This window comes from Harpia harpyja, chromosome Z (assembly GCF_026419915.1).
Source record: "Harpia harpyja isolate bHarHar1 chromosome Z, bHarHar1 primary haplotype, whole genome shotgun sequence".
NCBI classification, from domain to species: Eukaryota; Metazoa; Chordata; class Aves; order Accipitriformes; family Accipitridae; genus Harpia; species Harpia harpyja.
In genome coordinates, this window is record NC_068969.1 from 67,027,184 (window position 1) to 67,045,825 (window position 18,642).

General features: G+C 40.9%; 1 long non-coding RNA gene across 1 annotated transcript in view; it reads left to right on the forward strand.

The window, feature by feature from the left end:
- Positions 1 to 15,495, forward strand: part of LOC128136406 (uncharacterized) — a 54,357-nt gene extending 38,862 nt beyond the window's left edge. The window contains exons 4-5 of the long non-coding RNA XR_008233359.1: positions 2,207 to 2,309; positions 15,329 to 15,495. This is a non-coding gene — a long non-coding RNA (uncharacterized LOC128136406). The remainder of the gene's footprint in view (positions 1 to 2,206; positions 2,310 to 15,328) is intronic.
- The last annotated feature ends 3,147 nt before the right edge of the window (positions 15,496 to 18,642 follow it).

The window sequence follows — 18,642 nt, forward strand, 5'->3', positions numbered from 1 at the left end:
GACTGCAATGAATTTTTTTTTATATGGGGTTTTTTTTTTTGGTGTTTCATTTCTTTCCCTATTTAACTTTTCAAGGATATTGACATTTGATAAAGCTGGTAGCAGCACAAAAGAGAAAGGCAGATATTCTTCCTTCTTTAGATTATCTCCAAATTCTGATCATCACACAACTTGTTGCATCAAATGACCATAAGGAAAAAGAGGGAAAAAGAAAGAAATTTCTGAAACTAAAAATTTAAAAAAAAAAAAAGCAGAAAAAAAGTAAGTCTTCAAATTGTCAAGTGATAAATTGGCCAACTGGATTTTTTAAAAGTGCCTCAGATCAGTTCTTGAACAATTGAGATTTAGTGTATGGTCATTGATTATGGAATGTTGCATTGTGTTGAGATTAGTATCAGACTCAGTATAATATGTATACTAAACTCCCACTCTCATTTGTGAGTGTTTGTCACCATCAAGAATAAGTATAGCTGTAAAGAAGGAATTATTCAGTAATAGGTTTAACTTTAAATCAGAGCCACTGCCAGAAAAAGTGACCAGGATAATACATTTCTCCTGCAAATGTTATTCTTCTTTTCTATTCTGAGTTAAATGAAATTTGTGGACCTGATGAACATATGTGGCCTTACTCCATTAAAAAGAGTTCAGGTATTTTGTTTAACAATAGAGGGCGATGTGTTTATTTCCTTAGATCGATGTAGAGATGAAATGTCACAAAGTAAGCAAACTCTTGTTATGTTCTGGCATCTTTGGCCAGTTTTGCCTTGAGCACACAGTAATTAGTAGATGATGAGGTAACTCTGTTAGTAAACAAATGAACAGAAAGGATGTTAATGCTAGGATGAGCCAAGGAGGGCAGCTAGAGGGCAGAAAAGGCACTTTTCTCCCACTTCTTGTTAGGCCAGTCAAAACTGAAATCCCAAGATTTTCATGTGTAATATCAGATATGCTCAATGCATAGGAAAAAAGCGTGGTCATAGCACAGTAAGACAGCAGATGTTATGACAGACAGCCTTCAGCTGAGGTTGTCAGAAATTTATGTGGCATCAAAGCATCCCCATCTCACCAGATGTCCTACTCCATGAGCCAGATAGGCACCTACAAGCTGGCTCCGTGGCTGGCTTTTTCTCTGAGGCCCCGAGCAAAAGAGAAAGCTGATTAGCTTGAGATCCAAGCAGACTGCAGTACTAAGCACCACTGATAAATTAAACTCATTTACATTCTGCTCATAAAGATTCTTCCTTGAAAAGAAAAAGTTTCAGATGTGTTGTCTACTCCAGATGTATTACATACTCTCCCCTCTGCCCCAGTTTAGATTTTTAATTAAAAAAGAGGTACGTAGCTGGAAAAAGCTAGAGCTAGACTTTGAACTACAGTGCATAATGCTGCTTTCTCAAGTAATAAAGACTGGGCACACCAAATTTGGAGCGGAAATGCACACGGAGTTTCCACCCCTTACAAAACTTACCCAGCAACAGCCCACTTACTAGGCTGGCATAAGGGAGCAGAGAGCATGACTGCTCTAGAGTGGCATACACATGTCCATCATTTGTAGAAAGTGATGTGTCTTATGTGACATTGTCACGTACTATATTTTTCAGTCTTTCTCCCCCATCAGTTTTTTACTTGAAAAGGCAGAAGACTGTTGACTTCATCTTTTGCACTAGGCAGATGTTCTTTCTTTTCCTCTCCTGTGTTTCTTAAGATTATTTAAATTAGATTTTAGTGATTTTAACAGACATGAGAGATGTCATATTGAAAACCCTGACAACAAAGTCCTGTGTTAGTTTCATTTACGCAGATGATGACATAACAGTGTTGTACACAGCCTGCAGCCAGCAGATCTTGGTCATATTCTGAACAGGTCAAGGGCAGGTTCTATGCATGTGAAACTAATTCGGGGTTTTTGTCTATTTCCTTTTGAGCTCTCTTGTAAAGCTGCTAATGATGGCACCATTTGTATTATCCTGATATCATAAGCATGTCTTGGTAGGTCATGTATTGAACTCCGTCTAGCAATCATAATGCCAGTTGCTAATGACCTAAGATAGCCTAGTGCACTAGCGAGTACCTTTAAAAGTATGTGTTAATTAGAGTAATTGGATAATTTCCCCAAAAGTAGCCACAAATAAAATCATAAATACATAAAAATTTCTATAGCCCCACATGTACTTATGCACAGATATGTACTTTTGTATTCATACAGTTCCTAGTGATGCGGTGATTCTTCCGGTGGACACAGCGGTGGGATAATTGCATAGAGATTAATTTTCAGTTCCAGTAAGTGAGAATCTCTCTCTCTACGTATGGTAAGTAAACAGCTTTGCAAGATTTTTATCCACATTTTTTAAAAATCATCTCTTAGGTTTTACAACATAGGAATTAAAAATCTTGAGTATTTTAATGTCAGTTTAAAAAGGGCTAGGAAAGCTGCAAATAGTGTGTGCAGTTAATCATCTGTGCCATGGCAGAAACAATCAGAAGAGTAAAGAGTAATGATTAAACATTTAATCAGAAGCATTATACTTTGTTGTGTTCTCATTGTAGCTGCAGGAAAAGATGCTGTAACAGATCTTTAAATAGAAAACCTGAGGCTAAATTCTACTTCATCCATCAAAAGCAGCTGCTAGGAGATGACCTAATTTTAGTGGCTTATCAATTCCTTAGTGCTTGTTGGTTGATGTAACTTTGATCCTCTGATGCTAGATGACTTTTGTGCTGAATATAGCTCGAATTTAATGTGAATCTTTTGGATGGCTGCCCAGCCAAGCTGCATAATCCAAACAAAGAGAGAGAGCAGTACATGATTCAAGCTACTCACATGTACAATAATACAAATATATGTATCCTGATTCCTTTGGGCAATCAGCTCCATGTCACCAAGCACATATTTCAAATACAATGTCCTTGTGGGTTTTTTTGGTGTGTTTTTCTTTTTCCAAACAATGCTTTGCTTTTCATTGGAAAAACAACACAAGATGCAGTGAGACTCAGCTGTTGCCAAGAAATAATGATAGAGTCAATAATTGCAGGACATTTTTAATGAATGTTTTCCAAGCAAATCATTGCCATTTCAAAGGCTGTTATTTCTATTTATGTAGAGATTAGCCTACACGTTATCAAGGAGAGGGAATGGTTCTATGGTTTTTTATCATTAGTTTTTGTGGCATTTTTAAGGGATGGGGTTTTTTTAATACTAGAAAATGTCTTTGTCTATCTTACTCTTTATCTGGACTGTAACTTGTTTTCCTTTTCCTTTCTCTCTTTCTCTTTTTGGCTCTTCACTAAAACCATCTGTGACACACATGCAAGTTGCTGGGTGTGTGAGCAATGCTTCACACATATTTACTTGCCCTACTTGGCATTATTTGCTAGTCATTAAAGATTATGCAGGAGTTTTTCATGTCCCTTTTTTTTTATTCTCTTAGCAAGCTAAGGTAAGAATAAGAGAGTGGTTAGGCTGTTGTACAGCTTTTTTCTTTTTTTCCTTCCTGGGAGAGCCTGTGTCTAGGGTTTAGACTGGGGAGGATTTAGACTGGGAGGATTAGACTGGAAGGATTTCTGGGTTTTCTTCCTGGCACTGACAATCATGCATTGTGTGAGCTTGGGCCAGTCACTTAGGGCCTGTTTTTCACACTCCAGTTGAAATAAATGGGAACTGCATGTGCTCAGCACCTCTGCAAACCAGGTCATTTATCTCTCCTCCTTTCATTTATGCACTGATAAATATAACAATCTTCACCTTTGTGTATGCAGGCTGGGTAGAAGGATACAAATATGGGCAGTTAAACATGTAAATCCCTCATTTTGATGCACAACTGTCTATTTCATACAACCAGGGATTTCTATATTTGTGAGCCTTGGGTTCTTTTTGGAAAAATGGGCCATAGATAACAAAATCTATACAGACTTGTCAGGGAGGCACAGCTGAAATCAATATGTTTGCATAGCTTCATTTCTATAGTTTCACTTCTGTTAAAAATACTATTAGCTATAATAATAATTTTAGCCTACTTTATTACTGGATTAAACCATGTTGTCAACATGGAGATGCCTTGGGCTTTACATGCTAATTGTAGGTTATTACAAGACCCAATGTTAGCTGCTTGACACACTTTTGGATTTTTAGGTGGGCATAATTATCCTTTTGTGGTACGTGTATTTCTTCAGTGACAGTAAGCGTGTCCAAAGTGGCTAGCCTGCAACTCAAGATTGCCCCAGTGAAATGCCTACACTGAAGCATTTCACTGTGCCCTATGGACATACAGAAAGGGCCAGATGTGGTACAAAAAGCAGGAGAAAGAAAACGTTTGTAATAAGCAGTCAGATTGACATCTATTTTTACTCTGCCTACCTCTGCTCAAAAAAAGCCCCAGTAATAAGAACAAATTTCTTCAATAGAAATGAGGGTGATCATTTAAATGCTACTGGTTTTGATATAAAAATGTCAGTGGCTCATGGCTCGTGGCTCCTGTGTCCTGCTCGTGTAGGAGCTTGCTGGAAGTCAGAAGCACTGAGGGTCTTTCTTGCAGTCGCAAGACACTGTCCACCAGCTTCATTGCTGTTCTGCTGCTTTAAAATGATCAAGTTTTGGTGAACATCCCAGTTAAAAAGAAAAAAAATACTTTTCAGTAGTTTCGTTGTGGAAAAATTTAAACGCTTATGTTTTGCCCACAGTCTCACAAAAAGACCAGAGCATAACAAGGACATCGTACCTGGGGCTTCAAATCTGGATCCTGCTTCCTGGGACAATTGGTCCTGTCTATGCCCCCTTCTTTGCCACTATCCCTAGAACTCCACAATGTCCCCTTTCTCATGGGACAGACAAGCCCATCACACAACTGAAATGCAGAGGGATGTCCATGCATCCTAGAGGAAGCTTTTATTCCCAAGACCTTGCGCTTTCACATGTCTCCAGTGCATGCATCAGTCATGGGCTGGGGAAGTGCTTGCCTTTTCCTCGCATGAGGTACACACCTCTAGTGGTGGCATGGGAGGATTCTTAGCATGTGTACAACTCTTGGCTGAGTTTCAGGCTACAGGAATTGCCCTGGCCAGAAGATTGGTCACTCCAGTGGCAGAACAAAGAGCTGAACCCACAGCTCTTGTGCTTTTGCCCCAGCCTTCCTGGTGTGCCAGTCAGCTTCCTAAATTGAACCTGATAATTACAGTGTTGTGTCTAACCATGAGCTTACCAAGAGTTTTCAGTGAAACTGGACCAGCTTAAACATTTATGACCCAATTTTGTTCCCACTGGACTGGACAGATTATTATCTTCAATGGAAATAATCTTAGATGTTCTATAAGTGTCAGAGAACAAACAAACAGCTGCTGCCTCTAGAAAGGAGCGATGTATTTTGAGAATGGGGCTGGCAGCCAGGCATTTCAGACTCCTCATGCTGGCCCTGGGCAGATCCTGTATTCTTGATGCCTCACAGTCCCTGTGCAGCACAGACAGAATTGTTTTGCCCTCCTTCATTGTGGGTGTGTGTGAAGATTAAATAAATCACCTGAAAATTATGAGCCTTAAAGTTATTATTATTTTGTACAATCATCAGGAGCCTCTTGCTTCTAGTCAGTCCCCTGCTTCTGATGTTTCAGTTAAAAATTCATACTGGTGGGATGGTTTTTCTGCGTTTATGGCTCTGCACTTCATTGAGGGTTTTGTGATCCTTGCTACCAATGAAGAAAGCTCCTACCTTCCATGATATTCTAAAGATTCATTTCATACTTCATGGTAGTGAGTCAATATTGCAAAAAGCCAGGCTTTACTACTGTCAAGATTGTGTTAAGTGGTTAGGGCTAATAGTGAAAGTGCCCTGCTTGCACGGTGAGCTGCTAAGCATCATCATCAACTGGCCCAGTTGCCTGGTTTACAAAGGAAGCCAGCTGAGGCAAGGATGGGCTGGGAACCCAGATGCATCTCATTGACCTGGATGTGACAGCTGTACTCTTCTACCTGTACTTAACCCACATTCTGGATGTCTCTGGATGTGGGTTAACCTAGTTGTTGAATATCCTTGTGTGTTTTTCGCCCCACTTGCTATGTTTGTGAATGCAATGTAAATGAGGCTACAGTGCTGTAAAGTATGATATCACCTGTGTGAAAACAGGCTTTTAAATCCAGCAATGCATAACATAGTTACAAGAGCAGATGCAATCAAACATGTGATCAGGCCCAGTCAGCATGGGTTTACGAAAGGTAGGTCCTGCTTGACCAACCTGATCTCCTCCTATGACCAGGTGACCTGCCTAGTGGATGAGGGAAAGGTGTGGATGTTATTTTCCTTGAGTTCAGCAAGGCCTTTGACACTGTCTCTCATGGCATACTCCTTGAGAAGCTGGCGTCTCGTGGCCTGGATAAGTGCACTATTCACTGGGTGAAAAACTGGCTGGATGGCCGAGCCCAGAGGGTTGTGGTGAATGGGGTGAAATCCAGTTGGCGGTGGGTCACAAGTGGTGTTCCCCAGGGCTCGGTGTTGGGGCCAGTTCTGTTTAATATCTTTATTGATGATTTGGATGAGGGGATTGAGTGCACCCTCCACAAGTTTGCAGACGACACCAAGTTGGGAGGCAGGGTCGATCTGCTTGAGGGTAGGGAGGCTCTACAGAGAGATCTGGACAGGCTGGATCGATGGGCTGAGGCCAATCGTATGAAGTTCAAGAAAGCCAAGTGCTGGGTCCTGCACTTCGGTCACGGCAACCCCATGCAGCGCTCCAGGCTTGGGGAAGAGTGGCTGGAAAGCTGCCCGGCAGAGAAAGACCTGGGGGTGCTGGCTGACAGCCAGCTGAATATGAGCCAGCAGTGTGCCCAGGTGGCCAAGAAGGCCAATCGCATCCTGGCCTGTATCAGAAATTGTGTGGCCAGGAGGAACAGGGACATGATTTTTCCCCTGTATTCAGCATTGGTGAGGCCGCACCTCGAGTACTGTGTTCAGTTTTGGGCCCCTCACTACAAGAAAGACACTGAGGTGCTGGAGCATGTCCAGAGAAGGGCCACAAAGCTGGTGAGGGGCCTTGAGCACAAGTCTTATGAGGAGTGGCTGAGGGAGCTGGGGCTGTTTAGTCTGGAGAAGAGGAGGCTGAGGGGAGACCTTGTCGCTCTCTACAACTACCTGAAAGGGGGTTGTAGTGAGGTGGGTGTTGGTCTCTTCTGTCAGGTGGCTGGAGATAGGACAAGAGGAAATGGCCTCAAGTTGAGGCAAGGGAGATTTAGGTTAGATACTAGGAAAAATTTTTTTACTGAGAGGGTTGTCAAACATTGGAATGGTCTGCCCAGGGAAGTGGTTGAGTCACCATCCCTGGAGATATTCAAAAAGTGAGTGGACAGGGTACTCCAGGGCATGGTTTAGGGGGCATGGTTAATGGTTGGACTCGATGATCTTGAAGTTCTTCTCCAACCTAAATGATTCTATGATTCTATGATTCTATTCTATGATTCTATGTGAAATGACCCTGAAATGTTTTTGGAGGCCTACTTTTTCTTCCAGCATCCTTGAACTTTTACTTTTTAGCAGTGTGAAAACCAGTTTAGACATGGATTACTTGTTACAGAGACATTAGCACTGAGTGTTGCTAAATGATCACAAAAAAGCAGCTAGCAATTTGAAAGCACTCAAGTTCTGAAATATTTATTAATGGAACCAATATACTAACTAATATTTGTTACAGGTCAAGTGAAAAAATGTGGATACAAAATCAAACATAATAAAATACATACCAAATTCTACCCTGCTTTCTGATTTTTATGCTTATTTGCGCATTAACCATGAAGTGCCGTGTATAAAAGCTCATCTTCATAAACACTTGTGCTTTGCACCAAATTACGTGCCACTGCAGTTACTCTGGATTGACAGTGCTAAAACTGAAAACTGAATGTTCCCTGTCCAAAATACTGCTATTTGTTCCTGCAGTCAGACATTTGTGCATGGAAGAACAGCACAAAATACATGTTTTGCCTTTCAACAAGTGAACAGAGACTTTGGGGTATTTTTTTTGGCACTTTCTGAGGAAAAGATCTTGTGTATGTGTAATTAAAGTACCAAACATTGATCACAAGCGCACAGTCCCTTTGCTAGTAGTCCATAAAGATCCGCCTGTCTAAGTAGCCTTTTGGAAAATACTTTGAGTAAAAAAAGTGTTCGTTAGTCAAGAAAGAGACTCCAAAAAATACCTTATCTTGACATGCGTCAACATGTAAGACCCATGGTGCTGGAAATACAGTGTCGGTGGTTATCTTACTTCATTGAAACTTTAGAAGCAAAGTAGTTCATGGCTTTTACTGTAAATAGTGTAACAGCCACCATCAGCACTGTTTTGGGGCAAAAGCCTGGAAGCCCGTCATCTTTCTTGGGGCAGTAGGGTAAAGTCAATGAAAGGCAACTGTAACCAGCAAGTGCCAACAGAGCTCTGGAGGTACCTGAGCAAGGCTGCGAGACCTCTGGGCAGGCACGTCGAAGTTTTGCCTCAGTACATTAGTGGAAACAGCTCTGTATGACTTTTCCATGGTCACATGCGATAACCATGGGTGAGCAGGGAATGAACCCAGGTCATGCGCATCCTTGGCAAGGACATCAGGTAATGCACTGTCTTTCTTACCTTAGATCAGAAACATCAGAAAGATGTTAAAACATCAGAAAGATGTTTTCACTCACAAAAGAAACTGGCACTGAAGAATCAGCGAGTCTGCTACAGCCAGTGTGAATCAGACAACTGTGAATTTCTTTGCTGTTTTGGTGATTTGTTGTGTAAAAAAAATAATAAAAATTAACAGTGCTGCAATTATGAGGGTTGTAACAGAGTTAGTTACCAAGTCTAGGTTTTCAAAAGCAATTTCATTAGTTTATTTTATGTTTTTATTTTCTTACAGCTTGAAAAAAATCAGGAAATAAGACTTGTGTTATTTGAGAATGCCCAGTGTCTTTTTTGGAAGGAAGACCCAGGCTGTGCTACATTGCCATTAATGGAAATGAGAGTTAAGAGCCTAGTCCTTTTGCAGCAGGGGAGATTAGAGCATATTGTGAATATGATTTCAGTATATGTACTAAGTTCCCCAAGGGTATCTCATCAACAGCAACTTCAAAAGTTACTTTTATGCCACTTCCACTCAGCTGACAAGAACACTTGACATTTTGAGAAGGTTTAGAATAGAAGACATTAGCAGTTCGTGTTGATCATGTAACTCATTGGCAAAAACACTACTGTTTAAATATCATGTTCAGTCATCGCTGGATTGCAATCTAATGAGCGTAAAAGATGAGTACTTCCCAAAAGAGACTTGTTTTGTAACTTTTACGGTTGCAAACTTGCAAAATGAAAAAAAATGGACATTTACTTCCCCCCAAATATCATTTTCAAGGACAGTGTCCTTTTGTGCGTTGGAAGGGCACTCCAAACAGCTGTAAATAAATAGTCATGATTCTGTACTTTCTGCTTGGTGAAATCTCAATAGGAAATTTTCATTGTTATGAACAGGATAAGTAATCTTGCTCATGTCATAGTTACCAAGTATGTTCTAGCTTGTCTTTGAACACATCCAGCCTTATGGATGTATTTAGCCATTATCAAGGAGTAGCGTTCCAGGTAATTCTGAAGTAAAAGGAAATGTAATGTCCTCTTTCCTCCAACTGAAATAATCACTGCTTGACTTTTCCTCTAATTGAACTGGCCAGCTTTTAGAATTCACTTTGGCATGAATCAAGGAGTAGGATTGCTGATGTCTTTAACTTGCTTGTTTATTTAACATCCCAGTACATAATCAGTTGAATAAAAATGACCTTCCCCTAAATAGATCTGAGTGGCTATACTATATTATACTAATGACGGCAACATGCAGAAAGCCAAAACAAGTGTTTTGCCAGTATCAACAGAAATGATGAAAACACAGTGTGCAGCAATGTACGAATTATTGCTGCCAGCTTGCAGTTCCCAAGTTAACTCTTGATGAAGTTATAAATTGTGACAATGAATACTGTTTCTGTCTTGAGTCACACTGTGGGCCAATTCCTGCTGTCATAAATTGAGACTAAAACCATTACAATTAGATGGTTCTATTTCTGTCCAACTAAAATCAGAATTTTCCTTCCAAAAATCAAATAATGACAGTGTGAGATGGAAAAAGGCATACATGATGATTTCTGTTGCATGGTTTCAACCAGTTCAGGTACAGAGGTGGAAGGTAACTCAGTGACTCAGTCTGGGAGTTAACTTATGCCAAGATGTGTGGTTCAGAGCTTTCTTTGTGAACAAGGAAGTAAAAGAAATCTAATTTCAAGCTCCATTGGAAATTGAGGGGAAACAAACAATATCTGAGAGATAGAAAGCAAGGAAGGGATAGGATAAAAATTCATGAGAGATATAAGGGGTGGGGGGAGGAATGGGACTGCTTATCTGAATTCTCCCTAAATGTCTTCAGAGACTTCATTCCAGACCATCCTAGTTTTAGGTTTTTAAAAACAAATCCTCCCTCTTAATTTAAATAGGGGTATGCTAGAATTAGAAGCACTTACCCAAACCACCCAGGCTTTAACTTTCAGGGTTCAGAAAAAATGGGACTTGGAACTGAAACAGCTTTGGTTTGGCTTTTGCAAAACCCAACCCACCTTTTTTTTTTTTCGCATAGCTAGGCTAAAGCCTCAATCAGAGAACTAGCAGTGAATGTGTAAAAACAGCACATGCTAAAAAGAACAACTGCAATTCAGCTACCTCACTCTGTGCAGTGCTGACTTATGGGATACTGGAAAGATAATAGAAATGTTTCCACCAAGGAGTAGCTATGGAAGGAAGCAGGATCGTTTTGGGAGCATGGAGCTGTATTGATGTAACAGCAAGACTGTCTCCCCAGACGTCCACTGACGTTACATCCCAAATCTATCTGTGCTAGACAGCTTGCGTCTTGGCTGAGAATAGCTGAAAGTCTGAAACGTTTTCAGGTATAGTATGTGTACCCTGTTTCACCTCATTGCTTTGCTTCATTACTGTGGTAATCTCCTTCACTGTGAGTGTTTATAGAAAGTTTGTTCTCCAGGTTAGAAAACAAGAATTGCTTTCATTGTTGGGCTTCTTCCAAGCTCCATCCTTAATTATAAACATATTTTCATCAAATTTTTTTCCCAACCTTTTGTTTGGAAACTTCACTATTTAAAGACCTGGGTAACATCACAGTTTGCCAAAGGCCGTATTGTCTAAGGGGAAGAATATCCACGATGAAATGCTTATCTTCTTTTTCCCCTTGTGCAATAGTGCCTCATTACTGTTGTTATTCACAAAAGGGAGGATTTTTCTATTATCAGCATATCTCCTGTACTGCACTTTCAACATTTAATGGCCGTTAAAAGAAATAAATTTTAAACATGTTTTGCTACAGATGAGTTTGAATTAACTCCCCCTCAACCTGTAAAATCTTGGGGACTTTTTTAACAGTAATTTGCCAGGACTTTTTTTAAAGTTTCCAGAGCAGAGCAAGCTTAGTAATTCTAATCATAATGTAAGCATTTTCAAATGAGAATATTCCTTCTGAAAATACGGCCACTAACAAGCAAATTATGTGGAAAAAATTAAAAATATCTCAGAAAAATTCCAGGCAATCTTAGTGCATTTGTCGTGAGATAAATCTCCATTTTATGAGCATTCCACTGATACTTTCCACTTCTTTTCATCTTCTTCTCTGTAATGTTTTGTTAGACAATAGCCACAAACTATTTTGCCTTTTCCAGGTAGAATATGGAAGGGTTGTTGCATGTATCCCTGGAGTGTCTCGGTCAGAGTTTTTACTGGAGAGAATAGAAGTCACATGTACTTCAAATACTTTCCTGCACAGGGTCAGCTGGACGCTCTGGGACATGTTTTGAAATAAAACTGTAGCACAAAATTGTAAAGCCTGACGATGACTTCCTCACCATGGAAAACTTCTGTACAGAATGATGATGTGTACAGAACAGTGATTCAAATATTAGTGTAATTTCCTGTAATAGAGAGCCAAATTTTAGGACATATCTTCTTCATAGAAGACAAACATCTTCTGCTGACTCACCCTCATCTTTCTCCATCTTCATATATTACAATATGTCTGGTCAGTATCAGCCTTGGGTTGATGCTGCTGCTGACACATCTGTCTTGTTTTGGACATGTGTTATGGAAGGCCCAATTAAGTGTGATGTCAAAATAGTCAAAATTCCCACCTGCTCTTTTACACTCTTTTCCCTGTGCAGGAAAGGCTGGGGTTTGGTTTGGTTTGGGGTTTTTTTGTTATAGTTTGAATTACCATCACAGGTAGACTCATGGGTGGGTATGTATCTGATACATATGTTGCTCTGAGAACAGGTGGGAATAGCTGTAGAGGCTGTCATTAATTTTATAGGTCCACCATTGTTGCCAGAAAATTAACATGCTGCTATTCCCCAGCCCGTTTTGAACTGGAAGAGCTGCTAGGAGCTTACCCACCATTTTCACATAAGCATTATATGATCCAAGAGGTGGGAGTTTTGGGGTGGCACATCCATCCACTGGCATCTCTGAGGGAGAGCAAGAGCCATTTGATTTAACCTGGAGGGGGAGACTGTTCAAACTCACTGGGGAAGGTGTTACTGCTACCAGTAACAAACATGAGTCCTGTTCTTCATGGATACAGCTACCCAAATTTGCTGGAGCCTGATGGATGGGTTCGTTCATTCAGTGGTGGTGGAAGCAAGGACACTGCATGAACTGATGTGCCAGTATTTGAAAAATGTTGTACAAGACTACACAGTGGCAATGGTGGTAGGAGCCAGACAGTAAGTGTAGGATTACCTGATGGCTTACCTTCTTGAGAAATCAAGATCACCCACTAGAACTGGAAACCAATTACTCCAATGTACAACAGAATTGGCATAGAGAAGAATTGTGACATTTTTTATATTCCAAACAGAAGCAAAGGAAGTGACCTCAGGCATCTCTGCTCTTTCTGCCTACCCTCTTTTTCTGCTGTAAGTGTAAGAGCACGCTGTCCTTCTGGCTCACAATGAAATTTCCTCTCAAGTAAGTATCTAAACCTACAGTGGTCTCAGGGGACAGAACATCTTGTGGGAGCTCAGTGTCACCCTAAGTGAAAAGACTGGAGGTGCTGGGTTTGGGGACAGGTGTTTGGTGCTTCTACTGTTGCTGATGGGTTTTGGAGGATGGCAAACCTTCAGGCCTGGCCATTCCCAGGGAGTGGAGCGGATCACCCTGCATGGGTGGCATGAGCCATCATCTGCCATCCTTGTATTGCCTGCAGAGAGGCTGGGAGTACTGTCTTAGCACAACAGCTGTGGTTGTGAGGTGGGACAACACCTCACCCAGGAAGGATGCTACAGTTTTTGGAAGGCTCCTGTAGTATTTTGGGGGCTGAGATTATGCATACCAGCGGGCAGGGGGAGGAGGGAAGAAATGAAAGATGCTGTTGAGTTTTGGCCTAAGAGTGGAAGAGTGTGTAGCAATGTTAAATGTAGTTTGTCTTTGTGTAATGTTCTTCATTATGCTTGATAATTTAGAGAATTACAAACTGCACTTATGAATAAACAAATCAGACCATTGCTGCGGGCATGTGGAGAACAGAATATATGCATGTGATGTTATGTATTAAATAGTACTGTTGTCTTCGTGACATTGGGGCCACATGCTTTGCATGGAGGACTTAAACATTTAGTAGCAGTAAAATCCATTAGAAAGAGTAATTATTTCCTCATATTGGCTTCCTCCAAAGCCAGCACATTGAAAATAGGCTGTTTCCTTCTCCAGACATTCCTTTTGTGATGATAGAAACTCCCCCCACTGCAGCCTTAGCACAGGAACATGCTGACTTAATGCTTTCTTTTCACTAATGATTTTGTATTTTGGACTTTGTTGATGTACTTCTTCTGCTATCTTAATGCAGATCCCAATTTGATCTTGAATTTAGGGAATGGAAAATCCTGATAAACACCCGGGCTGTTGTGAATGCAAAGGATAAAGCCTTTGTAGTAAAATGTCTCTGACATACACCCATGAGAAGTGTTTGATGTGTTGTAAAAGGCATCTGTCTAAAAAAAAAATGTTTTTCCTCTTTGGCTTTGTTGAGCAGACTGTGGAAGTAAATGACACATAGTAACCCTTCTTTTCCTCTCCTACTGCCCTCTTTTTTGTTTGATCTAGCAGTGCTGTGATAATGGTGAGTCTGTAACCTTAAAGTAATTTCTGTAATGACTTACAGCATGAACAGAGGAATTTTTATTTTCTGCTGCTAAAGCAAGATCAAAGTATGATCTAGAGATTAAACCTGTTTTGAGAGAGAGAAATGAGCAGCCTGTTTCTACCTCTGTCACTGAATGGCGGTGTCAGACTGGGCAAATCACTTAACTTCTCTGTGCCTTGAGCCTTTGCTGTGTACTATGGCATTCAGCTCTTGTGCTACTACCACATTTTGCATGGCTTAATCATAAATGACTGGCTGCATGCTAATTAGCCTCAGCTGGTACAAAGTTTATTGTCCTTGTTTTCAACCTTTACACCAATTCAGGGGACGTGATGGCTGGTTTTGATTTAGGTTTGGTCACAGCTTGCAGGAGGGGAAGGAAGAAAGTGCTGAGGTCCGCAGAGGAGATGCAGGCAATGGCACAGGCTGTAGGCTGATGGGAATTTCTGGGCTCACAGCTGTACTGTATGAAGGACACTGGCATCACAGAAGCATTATTACAGTGTTTTATCTTGGCCTGGATTAGTTTGAACAACCAGCTGAGCTACTAGCAGCAATATACACAGTGCAGCCCAACCTTCCAAATAAGTCCTGTGTCTCACATTGGCTGCACTTGACTTTTGGTCACCAGGTTTGTACTGTGCTGCTGCTCAAACTAGTTCAAATAACACTAGCTGAGATATGCTGGCCACCTCTCGCAGCTGCAGGTTGGAGGTAGTGCATGCTCGTGAGCTCAAACTGGCAAATGAAAAAGTCAGGTCTGTCAGTCTGCCAGCGTGCTGCATCTGCATGAATGCACAATCCACTGAAAAGCAATTGACTGGCCAAGCCCTCCAAATACCAGGGCAAAGCTGTGCCAACAGTTGTCTCCCTGACAACTGTGTGAGCACTCTTCTATGTGGAAGAAATCGGTCACAATCAGTCTAGAAGGAAAAAACTTGTGGAAATCCCTCTGCTCTAGACAAGGCTGCAGTTTTGTCATCTGTAAAGAGAGAAAGATGGCAGGAGTGCCCCATTCTGTAGCAATACTGGAAATTTAATCCATAAGTACATGTAAAGGCAGCACAATTAAATCAGAATTATGGGAGCAATACAGTGCTCTGTGCGAAAGCAGACTCACATTCTGCATTTTGTACACAGGTGGCCTCAGACTCCCTGCTGCAAAATGTCTGCAGTCTGCATCCCTGGAGAATCACTAGGAGTTGAAGAAAACTTCCAAATGTTGTACTCATCTGTGAGGGAAACAAGGAAGCTGCCTTCTCCCAAGTTATCAACAGGCAAACTCGAGAATAAAGAGATTAACAGACCCTGTGTGTGGTGCAATGTGTTGTTTTTTTCATTTTGATGCACCTGAGAAAGAAGAAAAAACCCCCAAATTTCCCAGTATGACAAGGCAAAACAAACCCCATGAATCCCTGCAGCAGTTGCAACAGTGTCGTCTTGCCCTCTGCCCTTTGTCCTCCTAAGGGAAAATGTTGGGTAGCATACAACATTTAAAAAGTTAATGATAGGCTAGCTGCTAAAAGCTAACATTTGCGGCTTTGGGTTCGAGGAGCAGAGGAACAGGAGGGCAGCCTGCTCATACCAAATATCTGAGAGTACCTTACTCACGGGAAGCACTGGCAGACTATAAAGTGCTCTGTTAATTATTGTTGACATTGCATAGAGAGCTTCATGCTGTTCTTTCTCTGCCTGCTTCAACTTAATTTGGTTGAGAAAGTACTTTTTCTGTGCTGCAGATTGCGTAAATTCATATACTCTACTGCACTGACAGATGTGTCTTTGTTTTAGAAGAAGCCATTATTTTTTTCAGTGCCGAATGTGAATGGAACATTTCATATTGGTGGCTTCCAAAAATATTTATAAAGTGAAGCTGAGCAGCTCAAAATATTTTGCCCTCCTACACTGACATTCACAAGCCTTTATAAGAGCGTTATCAAAAGCATTTGCAGTGGAACGTGCTTAAGTTGGCCACAAAGACTGCATTAGTCAACAAATGACTGAAGGCACACATTTTAGTGAGCTCTACCCCACACAACGTGTAGCAGAACCCAGTTAACACAACTGTAGCTAACGGGGCAATTGTTCTATATTGTGGGTCAAAGACTATCTTATAATGATCCTTAGCTCTCATAACTCCTGCTTATCTGAGGAAACAGAGAGTGAAGAAGTAGAAAGGGACTAAAATTCCCCCTTCTTTCTGCTGGTAAGACACGGTTTGACTCTTCACTGACCTCCACAGGCAGTGCTTGCTCTGAGGCATGCCATGACTATGGTAATCTGGCTGTGAGTGGTGGCATTGTTCGCCTTCCACATTTCACTGCTGACGATTACCTAGGTGTTCTTCAGCTCACTCTCCCGTTCATTGATTCTTCCTGAACACACTGCTAAGAAATGAAGCACACTGCATCCACTTGAGCAGAGAGAAATGCTCCCTATGAACGCATAAATGCATCAAACTTACTCTTAGGTTTCATTATAAATTAAAATGATGTCTCTGCCAATTGATTGTAACAATGTCCATAATCTTCACCACCGTATTGAAACCAGGGCTTCCTACGTATTTCTTCCCACAAGGAGTCATCCAAGTGAACTACATCTGCAATCAGTGCCCTCCAGTTGCAAGTAGAAGAGCATGGCTGACTGACCTCGTTAGTATAGTGATGGTAATTGACATGCGATGATTTGAATGATAAAACCATATGTATTCCATGTCCATTCTCAACTTTGTGCATTTCCATCTTCAAAGTCTTAAAATGTTGTATAATGAATAGCAGAGAGTCCAAGGAAAACTACTTAGAAACCTGCTAAATAATGTATATCTCCATTGGCTTTGGTCAGCCCATCCCTGCCCCAAAGAATCAGGGACAGTGGGGCTAAGCACCATGCTGAAACACTCTGATTCGATGGCGAAATAGTTAGAAAAGACATTTTAAACAGTGGGAAGTTTCCCTTGCTGAATAGTATAGCAAGGAACCCAACAGCACAAGTTGTCATTCTACACTATCCTGCCTTCCTAAATACGAGTTTGTGATGATGGAAAAAAGGTGGGCAGCTGAAACCAGGACAGCTGTTTTTTACCAACCATTTTACCATTTACTCAACAATGAACAGGGACTCCACCTAATCCCCCTTCTTCATTATTTAGGAGATAAAATATCACTGTAATATACCTGATGACTGCACCCTGGGTAGGATGCCATTTCCCTTTAATAGGTGTAGAAGATTCTTTCCTCATAATCCTTGCATTGTTTGGACACAGTCCTTTTCCTTGCACTTGCATTTTTCCATTGCTAGATGATTTCTTTTTTAATTGCTGGTGAGTGTGTGACCCTTTTGTCATCTGTATGCAGTATTAATTCTGTGGTATTTAAGCATGTCAAAATGAAAAGTGTCTCACCTAAAGATCATTTTCACTGGAGATCAGTAACTGATTTCCTTTTTTTGTAAAAAGCCATTTATTTTTGTTTTGTGCTTTTTGGAGGCTTGTGGATTGAAGTTACTTCTAAAACTTTGAAACAGGAAGAATAGCACCCTTACAAGCATGTGTTGCAATGTATTTGCTACGCTTTTGCTTATAGCTTGCAGGAGGTGAAAAAGCAGTAATGGGTGACCCAGAATGCAATTAAAGAAAGAAATGTGGAGAAAAATAACTGCAGACACATGCAGTCTTTTGTACCCTGTGAAGTGGTAATTCCCTTTAATGAATTTGTAACTTAATTAAAAAATCCAAACAAACTCAATTTTCCCATTTTGTCAGTGCAAAGTAAGAGAATACTTATCATTTTGATTAAAATATTATTGAAAAAGCTACTCCTCTGGTATTTTGTGGACTGGGCTTGAACAGAAATGAGATACAGAGTTTGCCTCTAATGTAACCATGCCAAGGGAAGCGGGAACTGATATGACAGATCATCTCAGACTATCTGAAGAATTGGGTTAAAGGATGAGGGTTGACAGGGATGTTCTTCTGGCACGAGGTAGCCCTCCAGATAAAGGATGATGTATATCTGTGCAGAAGGCATTTGTTTTTGATGGCCAAGCCATGACTGTGAAGTAGGCTTCCATTCCTCTGGGAGCTTCTCTCAGATTTCACCAGCTCCTACTGCAAGTGAAGAGCACCTTTCTTTGACCTTGACATTTCTGGCATAAATGTTTAGGGGGGTGTAAAACCCCAAACCAAACGCTTCTCTCCTTGGGAGAAAGGATAAGTGAACAAACGTGATAGATGATAGCAACGTTACTTAATGCATGACTGATTTGCACGTTTTATTCTCCTCTCACTGAAGTTGTAAGCAGCTACAGAAGAAAAACAGGGCACATTATGACACTGGTGTGCCTGATGCATTAGTTAGTAGATACACAGACATATGCCTAGACGTAGGCAAAATGTTTGAAAACGCTTGATTTCCCAAGAAAGCCTTGAGCTTGCCTGCAGAAGTCTTGCTAGAGCT